Source organism: Mobula birostris, chromosome 12 (assembly GCF_030028105.1).
Source record: "Mobula birostris isolate sMobBir1 chromosome 12, sMobBir1.hap1, whole genome shotgun sequence".
Classification (NCBI taxonomy): domain Eukaryota; kingdom Metazoa; phylum Chordata; class Chondrichthyes; order Myliobatiformes; family Myliobatidae; genus Mobula; species Mobula birostris.
The window spans coordinates 21,251,414-21,262,623 of record NC_092381.1 but is presented as its reverse complement, the minus strand read 5'-3'; positions in this window follow the sequence as shown (position 1 = coordinate 21,262,623).

Sequence of the window (11,210 nt, the reverse complement as noted above, 5' to 3'; positions counted from 1 at the left end):
AGCTAAGGCAGCGTGTTGTGTCCTTGAGCAAGGCACTTAACCACACATTGCTCTGTGACGACACCGGTGCCAAGCTGTATCAGCCCTAGTGCTCTTCCCTTGGACAACATCGGTGGCGTGGAGAGGGAAACAACTGCTGGTCTTCCATACAACCTTGCCCAGGCTGGCACCCTGGAAACCTTCCAAGGCGCAAATCCATGGTCTCATGAGACCAACGGATCCCTATATAAATCCTGTATTCTGCCTTCAAATTCAACCTTCTAAAGCAGGGTTCCCAACCTTTCTTATGCCATGGACCAATACCATTAAGCAAAGGGTCCATGGACTCCAGGTTGGGAACCCCTGATCAAAAGTGGATCACCTCACACTTTTCTGGGTTTAACTCCATCTGCTACTGTTTGATGTTAAAATCCGACTAACTTCATTAACCCTAAGGGATAAAATTTTGTTGTTTAAACTGAAATTCCTAACTTAATCAGGCTTTCAGCTCACATTTAGCCCAGAAACTTCTGGTATAATGTTGTAGGACTGTAAAAATGTTGTCAAGAAAGCCACTTTTAGGCATCGGCATCTGTCTACATGTGAGTAGTTAATCTTCAAATAGTTTATCGATGAGGAAATGAGGTGAAAAGGTTAAAGAATTCTCTTAGGCCTCTGATTAATATTCCTTATGAGATCTATAGTTTACCAACGCAATGGTTGCTACAGCTGCATCCGGCTTCCATTTTCAAAAAGCAAAACATTGTACACACTGGGAATCTGCAATAAACATTTTAAATTTTGTAAAATGGTCAACCGATCAGGCAGCATTTGTAGAGAGAGAAAAGCAGTTAACATCTCAGCTGAATTGCCTTTTGTCTGAACCGTATAAACTTGTTTTGGTGACATAAATAAGCAGCCTTTGAAGCAGAACTGAGAGCAACAAAAATAATTGTAGGGTCACAAAGAAAATATCAGTAAATCTTAATAAGTTTGGTATGTTCTGCCTCAAAATCAAGTTTTCATGGGAGCTTTTAGATCTGCCTGATACTTAAGAGGATGAAGAATGTAAGTTTAAAATAACACTTGTAGATACAGGAATGTAGCAAAACAAGAAGTCTCAATTTCATATTATGAAGGCAGATTTGGGACTGTTGCTATAAATGATTTATTTATGTACAATCTGATGAGCAGCTGCAACAGTGATCAAAAGGATTTCTGAGACCGGAACGTAATGAAGTAAACAGAATATGATTATATTAGAGTTCACAGCATAGAAATGTGTAGCCCCCAACCTGATGGCATGAGTATCAATTTCTCCCTCCGGTTAAAAAAAACATTTCCCTCCCTCCTCCCCTCTTCCTCTATTTCCTAATTCTGGCCTCTTACCTCTTCTCTCCTGCCTATCACTTTCCCCTGGGTCCCCTCCTCTTTCCTTTTCTCCTATGGTCCTCTCTCCTTTCCTATCAGATTCCTTCCTCTCCATTCCTTTAGCTTTCCGACCCACTTGGCTTCACCTATCATCTTCCAGCTAGCCTTCTTCCCCTCCTCCCCACCTTTTTATTTTGGCATATTTCCCCTTCCTTTCCAGTCCTGATCAAGGGGCTTGGCCTGAAATGTCAACCATTTATTCATTTCCATAGATGCTGCCTGACCTTCTGAGTTCCTCCAGCATTTTGGGTGCATTGCATGGGAATAGTCCCTTTGGCCTATTACCTCCATGCTGGTCATTGAGATACTTATCTACACCAATTTGATTCTCTATCATTTGGCCTTTCACGTCCTGGCATTTCAACTGCAAACCTAAATACTTCTTAAATGTTATCAGAGCACCTGCTTCCATCAGTCCCTCAGGAAATATATTTCAGTTTGCAGTCGCACTCTAGATGGGGGGAAAAAAAATGTTTTCTTGAGTACCTTTTAACTCTCCTAACCTTCACTAAACAAAAAGTCTGCTCTTTGATATAGACACCTCTGCTGAGGAGAAAAAAGTTTCTCATTATTTCTCCTATCTGTACCTTCCAAAATCCTGAAAGGATGAAACAAAATGGGCAGAAAGGAATAACTCTGCAATCTAAAACTGGACTTGGTTGTTAAAAAAATAGAAGTAACTGAATTGTGTAAATAATAAAATATGGGGAAATAGTTCAGATCTTTTCCGTATTTTTACCTGAACAGTTAAATATTGGGAAAAGTGAATCCATTGTCGTTGAACTTTGCTATAATTCCATTCATCTCCAAAGTCTATATTTCAGTCCACCCAAAATACTGTGTCTTATTTTTGGCACTGAGGCATAGGAAATACATATTGGCCGTATATTCATCTGGAATTTATCAGATCTTAAAGAGTTAAATTAAGAAGGCAAGTTGCAAACTCTTGTTTTGTTTTCCCTTGTGTTTTAACGGTTGAGGGGGTGATGTAATTGAGGTATTTAAAATAATAAAGATTAAATAAGTATTTCCTCTGTTGGGGGAAATTCAGAACAAAAGATTATAATTTTAAAATTAGACCTAAGCCATTTAGGAACGAAACCAGGATGCACTCATTGAACAAATAATAGTGTACTGTATACCTGGAGCTTTCAATCTGAAACCCATTGGCAAAGGATTCTTGACATCTTCAAGACTGAGACTGGTAATTGAATAAGACTATTAAAAGATGTGGGCAAGCAGCAGATGAATTGATTTGAGCCACAGATTGGGCATAATCTACTTGAATCTCTGAATTTGGTTAGAGTGATCCCCTCCTACTTCATGTTCCCATGCCTCATAGAGTCATAGATCATAAGACCATAAAACCATAAGACACAGGAACAGTGTTAGGCTCTTCGGCTGATTTATTCTCCCTCTCAACCTGATTCTCTTGCCTCCTCCCCATAACCTTTGACGCTCTGACTAATCAAGAACCTACCTGATAAATTCCAGATGAATATAAGGCCCATATATATTTCCTGTGCCTCAGTGCCAAAAATAAGATACAGTATTTTGGATGGACTGAAATAAGGCAGAAACTTCTGCCTTATACCCAAGGACTTAGCCTCATCTCTGGAATTGAATCACACAGATTCACCGCCCTCTGGCTAAAGAAACTCCTCCTCATCTCTGTTCTAGATGCATGTCCCTCTATGCTGAGGCTGTGCCCTCTGGTTCTAAATTCCCCTACTATAGGAAACGTCCTCTCCACATCCACTCCATGTAGGCCTTTCAAAATTCAATAGGTTTCATAGGGTTGAACAGCATAGAAACAGACCCTCTGGAACACTACACCTAAGCTAGTCATCATGGCTACCAAAGCTAATCCCACCTGTCTGAATTAATTAATTCATATCCCTCTTAATACTCAACAGTGTGCAGCTTCATCATTGAAGTTTGATTCCAAAGTATAGTCAGAGGGACAGAGGGAGAAAAAGGAGAATGAGAGTACCCCTTGCCCATCCTCTGGTTCCCCCCCCCACCGTCTTTCTCCCCGGACCTCCTGTCCCATGATCCTCTCATATCCCTTTTGCCAATCACCTGTCCAGCTCTTGGCTCCATCCCTCCCCCTCCTGTCTTCTCCTATCATTTTGGATCTCCCCCTCCCCCTCCCACTTTCAAATCTCTTACTAACTCTTCCTTCAGTTAGTCCTGACGAAGGGTCTCGGCCTGAAACGTCGACTGTACCTCTTCCTAGAGATGCTGCCTGGCCTGCTGCGTTCACCAGCAACTTTGATGTGTGTTGCTTGAATTTCCAGCATCTGCAGAATTCCTGTTGTTTGCGTAGGTAATAGGTGAAACCAGGTGAGGGGGGAAGATGGGAGGGTGGGGGAGGAAGATGAACAAAGGGAAGAAGGAACAGCAGAGGGAGGTGAGGAGAAGAGAAGGGGCGCGAGGAGAACTAGAATGGGAACAGCAAAAGAGAAGTGGGGGGGGGAGGGAGAAGAAATTACCAGAAGTTAGAGAAATTGATGTTCATGCTGTCATGTTGTCGACTGCCCAGATAGAGCGTGAGTGTGGTTTCATAGTGGGAGTAGAGGAGGCTATAATTTTTATCTTTCATACTGTTTATACAGATAAAATCATTGCACAGAGCATTGAGCTAGAATAAGGTAAGACTTGAAAAAGGTAAAAGCTAGAATGAGGTAATGTAGATCCAGGTCAAAAGTAGAAGAAACCGTCCTACCTGCACCAGCTCTTTAACCACTTCCACTTTTGCTCCATCTTCCTGTTCCTGCCCTTGCAAGCACATGGAGCAGGGTATAATCCTGCATTGACAACCCTGCTTTCTATGATCCTAGCTCAGGTTGACTCAGCCTGCCTGCAACCACAACCACTTGTTTAATAACACACTGGGTCTCGTAAACTGCCACAAATTTTGTGATTTGCCTCATTCAAAAATAGGCACACCCAAATACCTTGGTCCAATTTCAGTTACAAATAATGGATTAAAATAATGACATACTTGCATTATTTCAGAGTAATTGCTGTGCTTGTAAATAATAACTACTCTGTCACAAAGACAGTCAATTTGTACTTCTGTAGCGTGGAAGTATAGATTGACATCTGAGCATTTCTCAGCCCATCAGCTGTCACTGCTAAATTCAGCTGTTCAAAACCTGTTCTGATGGCTTGCCTTCCATCACTTTGCGAAGTTCATCTTGATGTAAACATTTGCTGACACACTCTATCTCCTGGACTCTCTGTGTGAGAATTGTGTTTCCTCCCTTTTTCTACTGTTATCACTAAACCTACCAGTGATGAAAATTCACTGTTCCTCTTGTTGGAACTACTTGCAATCTTGTTTTGATTTGCTATAGCACTTGGTCATTTTAAACCCCATTATCTCTAAGGAACTCCATAGCACAGAGGTCATGGGTTAAGGGTGAAAGGTGAGAAGTTTAAGGGGAATGTGAGGAGAAGCCTCACCATTCAGAGGGTCATGACAGTGTGAAACAAGCTGCCAGCATAAGTGCTGCATGCGAGCTCGATTTCAATGGTTAAGAGAAGTTTGGACAGGTACTGTACATGATGGTAGGAGGACTATGGTCCTGGTGCAGGTCAATGAGAGTAGGCAGTTTAAATGGTTTGGCACAGACTAGATGGGCCAAAAGGCCTGTTTCTGTGCCATACTTTCCTATGACTCTACGACTCTATAACATCACCCCGCTCCAATGAACTTTTACTCAAATGTCCCTATATACTCAAGTTGCTCAGTGCCTGCGTTTGCCTGATCGCATTTCTTAGTAATTTTTTAATGTTAAGGAAGCATAATTGAAATGCTTTCCTTTTAATACATTAAAGCATGCTCACAACTTTCTAACCCTAACCCATAATTGTTGGAATGTGGGAGGAAACCAGAGCACCCGGGGAAACACATGTGGTCATAGGTAGAATGTACGAACTCCTTATAATCAACTTAGGTTGGAGACTGAACTTCAAAAAACTGCTGCTCAGCTGCAGGTAATACATCGAAGGTTGCAGAAAAATAATTATTTACATTTTTTATTAATGGCGGTAACTTGCAAAAAGTTAGTGGCATGTTTATTCAGTTTGGAGGGGAAAGAGCTTAAACAAAAACAAACTTTTTGAAAGCATTGCATGCCAGCTAATAATGGTGCTGTTTTGTGGTTCCTATTGAGAACCAGCTGCCTCCTTCCTTGGGCATTAATCCCAGGGTGATAATCTTCAGTGAGGATTGAAGACTGAGCTACCAGCACTCAGAACTGTTGGCCAGGAGTGGGAATGGAGAGTTTAAGCTGAACACTCTCACACTCAAGCTTGAGGAGATGAGGCCTTCATACCTGCTCCAATCCTACCCTGGGAGGAAGTCCCACTGGCTAGCTGACTTCCCCTCCTGGCCAGATAGGCTAACTCCGAGTCCTCTGTAGGCAGTCAACCATATTCAACATACATTTGGTGGCCACTACATTAGGTACACCTGTACACTGGCATGCTAATCAGCCAATTATGTGGCAGCAACTCTCTGCATAAAAGCATTCAGACATGGTCAAGAGGTTCAGCTGTTGCTCAGATGAAATATCAGAATAGGGAAGAGATGTGATCTAAGGGACTTTGACCATGGAACAATTGTTGGTGCCAGACAAGGTGGTAGAGTATCTCAGGAAATGCTGATCTCCTGGGATTTTCACACACAACAGTCTCTAGGGTTTACAGAAAATGTGCAAAAGACAAAAAAAAAATCCAGTGAGCGGCAGTTCCGTGGGAAAAATGCCTTATTAATGAGCGAGGTCAGAGGAGAATGGCCATACTGGTTCAAGCTGACAGTAACTCAGACAACCACATGTTACAACAGTGGTGTGCAGAAGAGCATCTCTGAATACACAACATGTCGACCCTTGAAGTGGATGGGCTAAAGCAGCAGAAGATCACCAACATACACTCAGTGGCCACTTTTTTAGCTCCAGGAGGCGCCCAATAAAGTGGCCTCTTAGTGTATTTCCTTATTGTCATGAACTCAACGCCTTCTATACACGCTTTGAAAGGGAGAATACAACCACAACAGTGACAACCCCTGCTGCACCTGAGGACCCTGTGATCTCCGTCTCAGAGGCTGATGTTAGCCTGACTTTAAAGAGCATGAACCCTCGCAAGGTGGAAGATCCAGATGGACTACCTGGTAAGGCTCTGAAAACCTGTACCAACCAACTAACGGGAGTATTCAAGGGCATTTTCAATCTCTCACTGCTAAAGACAGAAGTTCCCACTTGCTTCAAAAAGGCAACAATTATACCAATGCCTAAGAAGAATAATGTGAGCTGCCTTAATAACTGTCGCTTGGTAGCACTCACATCTACTGTGATGTAATGCTTTGAGAGGTTGGTCATGACTCAGATGAACTCCTGCCTCAGCAAGGACCTGGATCCATTGCAGTTTGCCTATTGCCACAATCGCCGTTATCGTGGCTATCCCTCGAGGTCGAGAATGATGGTCTTCGTTCTGTTGATCAAGTGGCCCACAGAGTGAAGATGCCTGTGCGTGTATTTGTTTAACATGTACTTGATGTTGCACTCCAAGAAGCACATGATACTTCACAAATCAACCAACTGATTCCAATGGCATGCCACAATAGGTCAATAGCAGATGCAATCTCAATGGCTCTTCGCATGGCTTTAGACCACCTGGACAACACAAACACCTATGTCAGGACGTTGTTCATTGACTATAGCTCAGCATTTAATACTATCATTCCCACAATCCTGATTGAGAAGTTGCAGAACCTAGGCCTCTGTACCTCCCTATGCAATTGGATCCTTGACTTCCTAACTGGAAGACCACAATCTGTGTGGATTGGTGATAACACATCGTCCTTGCTGACGATCAACACTGGTGCACCTCAGGGGTGTGTGCTTAACCCACTGCTCTAATCTCTATATACCCATGATTGTGTGGCTACACATAGTTCAAATACCATCTGTAAATTTGCTGATACAACCATTGTTGGTAGAATCTCAGGTGGTGACAAGAGGGCGCACAGGAGTGAGATATGCCAACTAGTGGAGTGGTGTCACAGCAACAACCTGGCATTCAACGTCAGTAAGATGAAAGAGCTGATTGTGGACTTCTGGAAGGGTGAGACGAAGGAAAACATACCAATCCTCATAGAGAGATCAGCAGTGGAGAGAGTGAGCAGTTTCAAGTTCCTGGCTGTCAAGATCTCTGAGGATCTAACCTGGTCCCAACATATTGATGCAGTTATAAAGAAGGCAAGACAGCAGTTATACTTTATAAGGAGCTTGAAGAGATATAGCATGTCAACAAATATACTCAAAAACTTCTATAATTGTACCATGGAGAGCATTCTGACAGGCTGCATCACTGTCTGGCATGGGGGTGCTACTGCACAGGACCGAAAGAAACTGCAGAGGATTGTAAATTCAGTTGGCTCCATCTTGGGTACTAGCCTACAATGTACCCAGGACATCTTCAAGGAGCGGTGTCTCAGAAAGGCAGCGTCCATTATTAAGGACCTCCAGCACCCAAGGCATGCTCTTTTCTCACTGTTGCCATTGAGTTGAAGGTACAGAAGCCTGAAGGCACACACTCAGCCATTCAGGAACAGCTTCTTCCCCTCTGCCATCCAATTCCTAAATGGACATTGAACCCTTGGACACTACCTCACCTTTTTAATATATAGTATTTCTGTTGTTTGCACAATTTTTTATCTATTCAATATATGTATATTGTAATTGATTTAGTTATTTATTTATTATAATTATTATTTTATTTTATATTAATTTTCTTCTATATTATGTATTGCATTGCACTGCTGCCGCTAAATTAACAAATTTCACGTCACATGCCGGTGATAATAAACCTGATTCTGACTCTGATTTGCCCAAGCCTGTGTACAATGATCATTCTCCGCACTCTTCCCTCCTACAGCTGCCACATGCACTACTCTCCCTGACTAACAGAGCAGGTCAGTGTGTGAGTGTGAGAAAGAGAAAAGTAAACGTGCCAAGGGCTGAATGAGCAGATAGCTCTGGCCGAACAATTGGAGGTCCACTATTGCAGAATCAGCAATTTCCAATAAATCACAATTAATCTTCAGCAATATTCACTTTATTACCATACTGTCCTGCCTATGAGCAATAATACAACAAAACATTGCAACAAAAGATTCGTGAAATGTACAGAAGTGTATTATTTTGCTTCCCCTATTTCTGTTTTTTTCAAGTAAACATCTTGTAAAACAACGACTGATTTGAAGATCATTTCCTTATGAAGGAAATCCTCATTGGCATAGTACTGTTGATGGTCATCAAATGCTGTTTTCTTGTTTAGTGACATGATTACATTTTCTCATGTCAATAATATTTTTGATGATGGAATCTGAACAAAAGACTGATACTAAACATCCTGTTGTTTTTTCCACACCAGAATTAGATTTAATATCAGTGGTATATGTCGTGAAATTTGTCAAATTAGCGGCAGCAGCACAATACAATACATGACAATATAGAAAAATAAGTAAGTTAATCAATTACAGTAAGTATATATATATATATATATATATATATATATAAATACTTATATTAAAAATAGTGCACAAACAGAAATAATAATAGTGAGGTGGTCTTCATGGGTTCAATGTCCATTCAGGAATCGGATGGCAGAGGGTAAGAAGCTGTTCCCAAATCGCTGAGTATGTGCCTTCAGGCTTCTGTATCTCCTTCCTGACAATAACAATGAGAAGAGGGCATGCCTTGGGTGATGGGTGTCCTTAATAATGGACGGCACCTTTCTAAGGCATCCTTGAAGGTGTCTTGGATACTACAGAGGCTAGTTCCCAAGATGGAGCTGACTAATTATACAACTTTCTGTAGCTTATTCCGATCCTGTGCAGTAGCCCCCCTGCCCATACTAGACAGGGATGCAGCCTGGCAGAATGCTCTCCACAGTACATCTGTAGAAGTTTTCAAGCGTTTTAGGTGACAAATCAAAACTCCTTAAACTCCTAATTAAAGAAGCCACTGTCCTGCCTTCTTTTTAGCTGCAACAATATGTTGGGACAGGTTAGATCCTCAGAAATGCTAACATCCAGGAACTTGAAATTACTCACTCTCTCCTTCTCTGATCCCTCTATGAGGAATGGTTTGTGTTCCCTCGTCTCTCCCTTTCTGAAGTCCACAATCAGATTTTTGGTCTTACTGACACTGAGTGCGAGGTTGTTGCTGCAACAGCACTCAGCTATCTCTATATCTCACTCCTGTACACTTCCTTGTCTCCATCCAAGATTCTACCAACAATGGTGGTATCATCAGCAAATTTACAGATGGCATTTGAGCTACACCTAGCCACACAGTCATGGGTATAGAGAGAGTAGAGCAGTGGGTTAAGCACACATCCCTGAGGTGCGCCATTATCAATTGTCAGTGAGGAGGAGATGTTATTACCAACCCATACAGATTGTGGTCTTCCAGTTAGGAAGCTGAGGATCCAATTGCAGAGGAAAGTACAGAGGCCCAGGTTCTATAGCTTATTGATTAGGACTGTGGGAATGATGGCGTTAAACGCTGAACTATGGTTAATAAACAGCATTCTGACATACAGTAGGTGTTTATACTGTCCAAGCAATCTAGGGCCATGTGAAGAGCCATTGAGATTGTGTCTGCTGTAGACTTATTGTGGCAATAGGCGAATTACAGTGGGTCCACGTCTTACCTGAAACTGGTGTTGATTCTATCCATAACCAACCTCTCAATGCATTTCATCATGTAGATGTGAGTGCTACTGGGTGGTAGTCATTAAGTCAACTCACACTATTCCTCTTGGGCACCGGTATAATAGCTACCCTTTTGAAGAAGGTGGGAACTTCCAACTGTAGCAGTGAGAGGTTTAAAATGTCCTTGAATACACCCATCAGTTGGTTGGCACAAGTTTTCAGAGCCTTACCGGGTACTCCATTGGGGCCTGTCATCTTGCGAGGGTTCAGCCTCCTGAAAGAAAGCCTGACATTGGTTTCCAAGACAGAGATCACAGGGTCACCAGGTATAGCAGGGATCTCCACAGATGGAGTTATATTTTCCCTTTCAAAGCGGGCATAGAAGGCATTGAGCTCATCTGATGGTGAAGTGTCACTGCCATTCATGCTATTGGGTTTCGCTTTGTAGGAAGTAATGTCCTGCAAACCCTGCCAGAGTTGCTGTGCATCCGATGTCGCCTCCAAGCTCATTCGAAACAGCCTTCTGCAAGTCATACCTGGTTTTCTTGTACAGACCTGGGTCACCAGACTTAAATGCCACAGATCTAGCACTCAGTAGATGACAAACCTCCTGGTTCATCCATAGCTTTTGGTTTGGGAATATACAACAAGTTTACGTAGGCACACACTCATCCACACAGGTTTTAATTAAGTCATTAACAACCGCAGCATACTCAGCCAGATTCAAAGATGTTACTATTAGTTCCAAAGTTCGTGTTAGCTGGCCAGTGTTAGGGTTAAGGACATCTCCTCAGGGAAGGAGACATGTTTGAGAAGGGGATGATCCAGTTATCCCCTCTACGTGGGAAATAGGATCGAAGATTGGACTGAGAAGGTGATTCTGCTGAAGATTATGAAGAACTAGGGTCCCTGCCTGAAACAAAACATAAAAATATTAATCACTGGAATACTCCTGAATCATATCGGATAGATTACGAGAATATGGCAAGTGTGTATGCAACTGATTGATCGTGCAATGAATCGACTGGACCTCCTACGTGTGGACAGCTCTCTTATTTTTTGCGCGGGC